The 8662-nt window shown below is 32.2% G+C and overlaps 1 long non-coding RNA gene across 1 annotated transcript; it reads left to right on the top strand.

Moving 5' to 3' along the window:
* Window positions 1–5651: 5651 nt before the first annotated feature.
* Window positions 5652–7831, top strand: LOC143243424 (uncharacterized). Its single transcript, XR_013024552.1, has 3 exons — window positions 5652–5727; window positions 6343–6412; window positions 7739–7831. It is a non-coding gene; the product is annotated as an uncharacterized LOC143243424 (long non-coding RNA).
* Window positions 7832–8662: the final 831 nt, after the last annotated feature.

The following is an 8662-nucleotide window of genomic DNA, read 5'->3' as shown; positions in this document are numbered from 1 at the left end:
GCTGAGGATAAGGTTGGAGACGAATTAATTGTCCTTGTCTGGGGCTCTGTTCTGTTGAGTCTGTCATTGGGTCCTGGGAGCAGGTCTGAAGCCTCCTTGTTGAGGCAAGCTGGCATGCGCCGCCTGGCGTTGCGAGAAATTCAGGGCGTCTTGGCTGCATTACTCCGTGGCAGGCCGATGGATCGCTAGGTCCTCTCAAACATCGAGAACCTACGCATGGTTATTTGTAAGATCTGTACTTCTAAATTTTAAAGTATAGAATATTAAAAATAGCGGAATGTCTTGTTATAATGTTATTTTGTTCTTGACTGAAACTGTGGGGACTTACAGAGATGCTATCGAATATACAGAAAATTTTGTTTGCTGTTATGTTCCTCTTACCTATTATTGTTTCACTGGACGTCGAGGAAATGTAGGAAGCTGGTGGTTCAAAATGTTAAATAAAACGATTAACGCTGATGATACTTGAATATTCACTTGTAATGGTATTATCATTACAAAATATAAACCAAATTTGTATTTTTAATATGATGGATATGGAGTGTTTCCCATTTGTAAATTATGAAAACAAAGAGTTGTAAAACAGTTAATACATAAAGATATTTGTAATACGAAAAGTGTAAAATACGTTAGAAACGATGAAGACAGTTCTGGCAAACTTCCAATAAAACTAAGTACAAGTGTGATAGTGTACAGACAAGGGCTGAAACACGCGTGTTATAAATATGTATCAGGAAGTACAACAACGTGTTCAGCAAAACAGATATGTGGTAATTATGCTGAATAAGTAACATAAAACAGTTGAATCGTATGAATTATATGAACGTTTATATACATTATTTGGACTAACACGAGAATTCATGAAACTTATCAGTGTATTTAAAATTGTATAAAACAAATTAAAATTGAAAAAAATGATTGTTAGTTAACACATTGACTGCCAATTAACACAATAAGCTTTAACACAATATTTTGACCCTGTTGGACAGTGAGAAGGAGATTTTAATGTGTTTACATGAATACTTACCTTTATTTAATGAATAAAAATTCATTATATTATAGCGAATAATATGTCCACTGGAGTTTACAAAACAGATATTTTACAGAAGTAGACATGTCTCTCTAGATATTGTTGTAACAAATTGTTTCATTATCTATTTGTTCACTATGGTCTCTTGCACTTATTATCAGTTTGCCAGTGTTAACTTCACCTGAACATATAACGCTTTTCTCCCCTGGAGCATTTGTTTGTTTGTTTGTTTTGGAATTTCGCACAAAGCTACTGAGGGCTATCTGTGCTAGCCGTCCCTAATTTAGCAGTGTAAGACTAGAGGGAAGGCAGCTAGTCATCACCACCCACCGCCAACTCTTGGGCTACTCTTTACCAACGAATAGTAGGATTGACCGTCACATTATACACCCCACGGCTGGAAGGGCGAGCATGTTTAGCGGGACGCGGGCGCGAACCCGCGACCCTCGGATTACGAGTCGCACGCCTTACGCGCTTGGCCATGCAGGCCACGCCCCTGGAGCAACTGGTGAACATATCAACTCATGTAAATATGTAAGCATAATTATAACCCTTGGAAAAGGTGAGAATGACCAATGTAAACTTCCTGGACGAATGGTGAAGATATTTTTATTTTTAGTAACAGTCTTTATTAAATAAGAAAGAGTTTAGAGGTTACATCCTAAAGTTAATGACTAATTTAAAATGTTTTTAAAACATCAAGTTGAAGAACAACAACATGATGACAAATGTGTTAAAGACAAGAAGAACAGAGCAGGTCAAAGTACAATAAATGTGAAGCAACGCACGACATATAAGGAATATAAACATTAGATGTTGTTTTATTATGTTATAAAGGAATTGAATTTGGAGGAAAGGAACCGATACCAAAAAGTGGATTTCAAACCAAAGTTGCTGGTGTTGGAGAAATGTATTCCTTGGATAAAAAATCTCTTCAAATATCTGAATTTGGGTTGAAGGAAAGAAATGTTTTAAATAAAAAAAAAATTAAAATCAAACACTAAAGAAAAGGAAGGAAGATTATTAGTGAAAACTGTTACACCAGACACTTTAAACTGATGTAAGGAAATTTGTGTCTCAACTATTTGTTGTACAAAAACGATATGAAATTTTGACTTTAAATAAAAGAAAAATGTCTGAAATACTGCTTGTGACTGGTTTAATAATATTAGAATTAGTTAATCTGTTGTTCTGAGACGCCATATTTTAAAAGATTTATTCATCTGTGGAGCGCTATACTTTCGCCTTCTTGAAAGCAAGAAAAATGAAACTTGATATCTTTTTTTTAAATTTATAAGTTTAGTTGACACATATAATAATTAATAATTTTTGATCAAAATATGTAATAAAACTCGGATGTAAACGTAAGTTTATTATTGAACCATTAAAATAATCAAATTCCTCAACATTCTACGTACACGGTACAGTGGTACAGGTAGTTTAGTGTAAAATATATCCCAAGATATATCTGATATTCAGTATTCTATTTTTATCTAACAATTAGCTTGGATATATTCTATATTCCATAATTCTAGCAGATATAAATGTTAGGAATTGATGACGTCATGATCTATTGATTGTGTTAGATTGTTGATGTTACTCACAAATATAAGAACTGTTTGTTCGCTTATGAGCTTAGTTTACACATTCGTCTTATAAATAACATTATTTATTATAATAAAATTAATTACAGACCATTTCCAAGAGCTATTTTTCCAAGGGATTTTTCTTTGTGCATGTAAAACATTTAGCTAAATATAAAATAAAATACAAAGCTCAACCCTTTTAAACACCATATAATACCTTCAGCTGCAAACGTCTGTGTTATCCTGTCTGTTAAACACCATATAATACCTTCAGCTACAAACGTCTGTGTTATCCTGTCTGTTAAACACCATATAATACCTTCAGCTACAAACGTCTGTGTTATCCTGCTTGTTAAACACCATATAATACCTTCAGCTACAAACGTCTATGTTATCCTGTCTATTAAACACCATATAATACCTTCAGCTACAAACGTCTGTGTTATCCTGTCTGCTATATCGTGATGTAAAAGTTCAAATAGGAATTAATAATATACTCCTCATAGACACTGGATGCAACTTTTCGGACTTTCGTATATTTTGATTTCTCATGATGTCTCTCTGAATTTCTTGTAAACAGACATTAATGGTGTTTGACAAATGTGGAGAGAAACATGAAGGGGGAGGTCTAGAAATTTAATGTACAAAACATTCCTTCAGTGGAAATTTCCCCCCGCAGAGTGTGTAGCGCAGATTATATATTGCTCCCCGCTAATTTTGCGGTATGTTTACGGATTTACAACGTTAAAATCAGAGGTTCGATTCCCCTCGGTGGGCTCAGCAGATAGCCCGATCTTAAGAAAACACACACCCACTCACAGACCCATCAGGTGTAATTTTGTCGGTGGTGGAAGAAAAGTCTACACCCTTGTTCTTGTACCATTACCTCAGGTTATGAATGTTTCACAGTTGGACTAAACCAGTATATTCCGACAGTTAGAAGGAAGGTGGATTTTTTACAAGCTGTCTAAGATTTCAAAAGTAGAGACAGCTAGCTTCGTACGAAATTAACAAATGAAAAAGAACATATTAGTGCACTAAGACTTGTACAGATGGCGTAATTATAGAAACAAAAACAGTAATTAAAAATGTATCGTTTTTTTATATTGATTAAGGTTTCTAAATAATCGAATGACACTTCAATTTTCGTACTGCACTCTACCTTTAAAAGCAATTTTTGAAGTTAACCTAAGAAGTTTTAACGCTTTAAGTTTCCAAGATGGTAAATTCTAGAGGCTAATACAATATTTACAAAATTGTTATATTTCTATAAAACATTTCAAAAGCAATTTCTAGTAAAATATTTTATTCGGAATTTTATCATTATGTGAAAACAGAAATAACAAGTGGCATGTGATGTGTGAGTTAAATTATCGCTTTAACAGCTAAGCAAGAGAGGATTCAATCAGTTATTAAAACTAAATTATTAATAGGAACAAAAAGAGTTATAAAAGTTTTATTTTGGTAAATGTTAAATTTAGATGCTCATCATGGTTCATATTATAAGTACTATCGTGATGTTTGTAATATTTACTGCTTGTGAAGATTTTCTTGTTTCGTACCAATAAAGATATATATATACCATGTTTTGTTACTGTGACAGAACAGTATAAATATCTGAACACTTTGTTTGTTATAAGAACAAAGTCACAATAGTGTTTCTGTTGTAACTACTTAAACTTATGCTGTACTCTAGGAGCTGTGTGAAGGTGTTGAGTCAGCCGTTTTAGAATTTAGCTTCATGAATTAAAAAAAGGCACGGCATGGCCAGGTGGTTAAGGCGTTCGACTCATAATAAATAATTAGATAAGAGTTTCACATGTTTGGAACTGTTGTGTAACTACTTAAACTTAGCTGTACTCTAGGGAGCTGTGTGTGAAGTGTGTTGAGTCAGCCGTTTTAGAATTAGCTTCATGAATTAAAAAAGGCATGGCATGGCCAGGTGGTTAAGGCGTTCGACTCATAATAAATAATTAGATAAGAGTTTCACATGTTTGGAACTGTTGTGTAACTACTTAAACTTATGCTGTACTCTAGGGGAGCTGTGTGAAGGTGTTGAGTCAGCCGTTTTAGAATTTAGCTTCATGAATTAAAAGCATGGCATGGCCAGGTGGTTAAGGCGTTCGACTCATAATAAATAATTAGATAAGAGTTTCACATGTTTGGAACTGTAGTATATCATAAAACTGTACAAATGACTTCTGTCATGTGACAAACAAGAGTATGTCGTCACACTGAACTAAGTGTATGTATACCGTCCTGATACGGCTAGGTGGTGAGTGACTCGAATTCTTAGGGTAACGAGTATGAATCCCCACTCATGAAACTTGTTTGCCCATTCAGCTAAAGAGGGCGTTATAAATAAATGTTGATCCCACAATTTGTAAATAAAAGTAACTTACAGTTGATGGTGGATGGTGATGGCTATTAGCCTTCCTTCTTATCTCACACAGGTAACTTAAGGACGGCTGGCGCAGATAATTCTCGTATAAATTTGTGGAAAGTTTAAGTCAAACAAAGAAACGGACAGCGTGTCAACATGATTAGGATATAAAAAATCATTTAGTTAGCCTGTATACTTATGGTTAAATAAATGTCTTTATAGACACCTGTGTGTTCTAAAGTTAAAATAACTACGTTTTGTCTATAATATTGCACATCGAGGCTCGTTTGTTCTAATGTTACAATAGCTACGTGTGTTCCACACGATTTATTGATATATAAACCATTTGTGAATATACATGAAACACAACTACTTACATGTTACTATCCATTTTACCCCAATCACACAACTTCATTACCACTTACAGTTTTAGTCTTTCCACCACTACATGAGCGACTTCAACAGAAATGTATCACATGTAAATAACAAATAATCACTCACAGCTTCCTATTGGTTCAATCTGTCTCTCTACATGTTTCTATAATATTGTAATATATTCTTGACGTCAACTGTTACTGGAATCATTCTGATTGGTTGTGATGTTCTCAGAACTGTGCATCTCATTAAAAATACGACTATATAGGCTGAGTATCAGGACCACAGTCTAACTGTATATTTAACACTCCAATAAAACGTAGTTCAAGTACCTAATAATTGAACACTCATTGGTAATATAATTTTATATCTTGTTTGAGAGTATTTCTTTATAATAGTAATTATAATTAATATTAACTAAGTACAGATCTTAAGTACTTATTTGAATAATTATTTTATCATGTTAACACAAACTAATATTTTGTTTTCATTTCATAAGTCGATATTTTACCGCAGTTATGGTAACTTCAACGTTTTTCTATTCATTGTTAAACTTTAATTCTGTGTGTTTTGGTTGATCGGTCTGGTATTATTCTTAGATATAAACTTTCTTTAATAAAGAAGTTTTTACTTTCATGTTTTATAAAGTTCGAAAAACCTCCAAAAAAAGAAAAATTTTAATATAAAATCATTTTGTTGTCAAACGGTATTTACAAAATGTAATTTTTATCCTATAGAAATCTTACATTAGATGTTGTCCAGTTATTATAATGGTTTTAGTGTCCCTGTGATAAATCGGGAACTTGTTTTTCTGTAACTCTCTACTTCCGCTTATAAAAGTACCTCTGTTATAATATATCTGAAGCTAGTAAGATATAGAATTCATGGGCTGTACTAAGTGTCGAGCTTTATTTTACGCTTTGTTAAAAGTCACATTTCTCTAATTGTATTAATACTGATTTTAACAGATCAGAGAAATGAAGACTACAACAATTATTATACTTTTGATGTTTACAACACTGTTGGAATCAACTCCAGGTGAGAGTATGAATTCTTTGACACTGAATTCATTCAAACAGTTTAAATGGTATGATAGAAATATCAATTATTATGAGTTACGTTTGTCTGTATCGTTTAAGAAACTGCCACAATGTTTATTTCTTGTTACTAACGGAGGTTTGTAAACATAATATTTAATGAAAGTAAGTTTATAACAACAACGTGTATTCAAACATTCGAATATTGTTTATAATGAAAGAATGTAATAAATAATATACTTTTGACGACTCTATTTTTCACAGCAATTTAAAGTGAGAAATTAAATTATTTTAAATGATTACATGTGTGAAACAGCAACGCAGGGTGACACAACCGTGCATTTTTATAAAATTTGTTCTTATAACTTTTGAAGTAAATATTTTAATTTAAATTGCATTTGTTGCTACAACTGAATATCAAACTGATAGTAGGTAATATGGATAATAAAGTAACAGATAATTGTTAATTAACTAGTGTACAAAATAATAATTACATTAATACGACAGCTGTTTATATGATTGATCTTGTGGTGTGGTCGTGTTTGTTATGACATACAATCCACAACCGTGAGAACAATATACCGTATTTTATACAATGTAATACGCACAATTTTTTGTTTATATTTCTCATGAGTGTCTCAAGACAAAGGTGATGAGTTAAGACAAGAGGTTAGCTTGGGATCTACTCAAATCGGCCTCTCATACAGATCATAATGTCATTACTTACTAACTACAAGTATCTTCAGTAGTATAAAACAATTGAACTAATATTATCGATATACTGTGGAATATATTATGTCTTTACTCAGTAAATTGAAGAAAATCAAGGATATATTAAAGTGTTAGTTGTAAAGTCAATTTATTTTATTAAAAATTTCTGTCACAAATTAGGGTTCGTCTTCCACGCTGTAGCCTCTAACTGAGGCGTAAAATACAATATTTAGTGTATAAGGTAAGCAACGGAGAATCACTTTAATGTGTTTTGCAGATAATTTTATGTACTTTTAGTGACGCTACGGAAAGTTGAAATTTAATATAAGATACTGTTCTAGAAACAAAGTAGATTGGTTTAAAGATTAACAATAGATTTTACTGACAAACTCGTTAAATAACGTAACTGTTAAATATGACTATTTTTTTGTGACGTGTTCTGTAACATTAACGGTTGATCTTGATATTGACGTAATGTAATTTTAATAGTTTTATGAATATAATGTTTATTAGCTAGGCTTCACAAGTAGAAAAAAGTGACGATTAAAAAATCATTATAAAATATTATAGGTGATATATATTCTAATGACGTTACTTTGTTTACTACCTGAACTAGAGGGGAATTTCCGAGATGACATCGCATGTCCAACAAATTTTGTTTATTGTGATGTTCCTCCTTCATATTGTTGTCCTAATGGTCATGGACTTGTGGAGGTGGAGCTGGAGGTGGAGGTGGTTATGGAATCTTTAACTGGAACCCTATGGTTTAAAGCGTAGAAGGAAGCGATATATTCTGAGGATATTTTAGTATCCATATGTAATTTTGTTATCAATAAAAATAAATAATTCTTTTTGTTTTGCTTGTTGTTAAACACAAAAGCTGACTGAGATCTTAGTTCAAAACACTCAGGGAATCGAAACCCGGAATTTAGTAATATATGTTCTCCACCTTACACAGGTTGCTCAACGGAAAGTAAGTAAGTGTGTGTGTGTGTGGCTAGAATATTAATAAGCTTTGTGTTAAGTTAAATGAATCAAAACTGAGGACTGAGTTAAAACAGGAAATCAACACCTCTGATATTTATTTGTTATAACCAAAAACAAGCCAAGACAGATGTAAAAAATGATATACAAATTGAAAAAATGTGTAGAGACTATAATGTGGGATATAAATGTGTACTCTATATTTTGAGGTGACTGAGGAACCTTACATCTGTCATTCTTATCCTGCATTCACCAGTCTCACATAAAGTAATAAAATAAAATAATAGTAATAGAGATTAAAATAATATAAACTAGAAGAATGAGATGTCGGTGTTCAAACGACATATTACATATTAAGAATGGTTAAATATCACATTTTAAACACATTTGTAATTAGTTTGTTGGTTCGGTTATGTAATAGTTTATATTAGTTGTCTTCCACGTACGTTGGAAGGTATTAAATCAATAATTACACAAATAAATGAAATTAAACGTGTCAAATTAAGATAGCCTAATCTAAAAGTTTAAATCATAGTTTTCAGCTAATATTTTGGAA

The sequence above is a fragment of the Tachypleus tridentatus genome, unplaced genomic scaffold (assembly GCF_004210375.1).
Source record: "Tachypleus tridentatus isolate NWPU-2018 unplaced genomic scaffold, ASM421037v1 Hic_cluster_2, whole genome shotgun sequence".
NCBI lineage: Eukaryota > Metazoa > Arthropoda > Merostomata > Xiphosura > Limulidae > Tachypleus > Tachypleus tridentatus.
This window is presented reverse-complemented; position numbering and strand designations above follow the sequence as displayed.